This window comes from Suricata suricatta, chromosome 5, assembly GCF_006229205.1.
Source record: "Suricata suricatta isolate VVHF042 chromosome 5, meerkat_22Aug2017_6uvM2_HiC, whole genome shotgun sequence".
NCBI lineage: Eukaryota > Metazoa > Chordata > Mammalia > Carnivora > Herpestidae > Suricata > Suricata suricatta.
Genome location: NC_043704.1, coordinates 3172426 through 3174548, shown reverse-complemented (window position 1 = coordinate 3174548; position 2123 = coordinate 3172426).

Here is a 2123-nt window from a genome sequence, read left to right as displayed (position 1 = left end):
CATCGAATCATTATTGTACAACAGCATTGGCAGTAACTCTAACCATACACATTGTTCAGAGCGTTGGTTACTTTTGGCGGGACCCAATTACAACATGTAGAGTACCTTTGAAATTAACCAATTACAGAGCAAGTTCAGGGTCCTGCTGGGTGACTATCAGGTTAACTTTAACATTAGGTCACAGGGTCCTACCTAAAGTTCCCATCTGCAGGTCTCACCCTTAGGAATGTGGGGCGAGGTAGCTGGGCTTTCCTGATTGGATACCGCAAAGTGGTCCCTTCTCTAGGCAATGTGTAACTGCCTAATGGTTCCGGAGCGACTGACCTTAGGACTTCTAGCTTAGAGGGGAAACTTAAAGCCTGTCATGGCGTCTGTTTGGTTCAGACTCATGTTCTTACAGTACCTTCTCTGCATTTGAAAGTCCTGCCTGCAGGCGAGCAGTTTACCAGTGAAGAGACTATTTGCTGGCTTTTCAGACAAATTTCTCCTACTTGAGCTGGGATTTCTCCACAAAGATCTTCTGAGAAAGAAACATAGAGGAGAAGATGAAAGAAGAAATGGCCAGTTCTCAGGTAAGCCTTGTGCCCCTGACCCGAGACCCTGTTGTCTTTTCCTCCAGAAATTTCACGCATGTAGAAATTGTGGGGACCTGGGTGTCTCTGACAGTTGAGCATCGGACTCTCCATTTAAGTTCAGGCCGTGATCCCAGGGACCTGTGATCCAGCCTTAAGTCGGGATTCCCGCTGCACTTGGAGCCTAGTGAAGATTCTCATTCTCTTCCTCTGTTTTTCTCCCTCAGTTTGCATTTTTTTAAATTTCTCCCTCCCTCTTTCTCTCTCTCTGTGTCCTCCCCAAAGAATGAAAAAATAAAAACCTTGCAGACAACCTGGCTCCATGAGTACCTGACAACATCCGTCTTGACTTTGTAATAAGAGACCACGTGGCGGCACTGCATGTTTCTGTGTTACCATATCTGGGGGCACAACATATATAAAAAACTATGCCAAGTGGAGTTCAGGGCTCAGTTCTTTGGAGACAAACCCAGCTGAGAGGGGCCAGGAGGAATAAAGTTGTTCCCTGGGAAGAAAAGCCTCAGTGTGAGAATCCTGCTACAAAAAAATTAAGGAAAAAAATAGACTTTTTTTTTGGTTCTGATCATCCTGCTTTATGCTTTCACTAATTTTTAACCTTCAAGAAATGATATTCAAGGTTAGGTGTTTAAACAGTCCTCCTCTGTACCCCAGAGACTTCTTTCCCTTCTCTCCAACCTGGCTTCCCTTGGGCAACAACACTTGTCACTTTCAATTAAATTACTGGACGTATTGAAAATAGTCCCTTCGTGATGGGTTCAGATGGGAGGGTGTTGCATCCCAGTTTCCTGTTGCTGATGGAATCTGGTCCTGGGGTTGCACTCAAGGAGAACCGTTCATGCTTGGGTCTGAAATCAACGCTTTCACTGCTCTGGGAGAATAGGATTACGAAAATGCACAAATACATAAGATGGATATGAGGCACAGAAACCCCTAGAATGTTCCTGCTCCTTCGAAATTGGAAAGGATACTTGAAAATATTCTAGATACTACAAGACTTGGAAACTCTATGTGATTGAAGGGTGTATAAATCCTCTGTATCCTGAAAGTTATTTATATTCTGATTTACTGCTTGGGGGTCCAAAGAACGCACAGAAGATCCTGAGTCCGGAGGTGTGCCTGAGGAACTGTGATCAATTTGTTTCCTGTTATCTGTTATTATCTTATATTACAGGGATTTATGCTCTCTGCCATATTTCTCCCCTGTAATGTTCATATTTTCCTTCTAATCAGGTGAAATGATTTTAGGAATATTCCCTGAGTGATTTCCAAACACCATCATGTTTAAACTGGAATCTTCTTTCCCCCCATTACTCTTTCCCTCTAGATATTTTAAAGTTTATTTCTTTTGAGAGAGATAGACTAGAAGCAGTGGAGTTGCAGACAGAGTGCATGAATTCCAAGCAGGCTCCAGAGGGTCAGTGCAGAACCCGAATTCCAAGCTAAACTCACAAAACCATGAGACCTTGATTGACCTGAAATCAAGAGTCAGATGGTTAAGTGACTGAGCACCCAGGCACCCTGGTTTGGCCA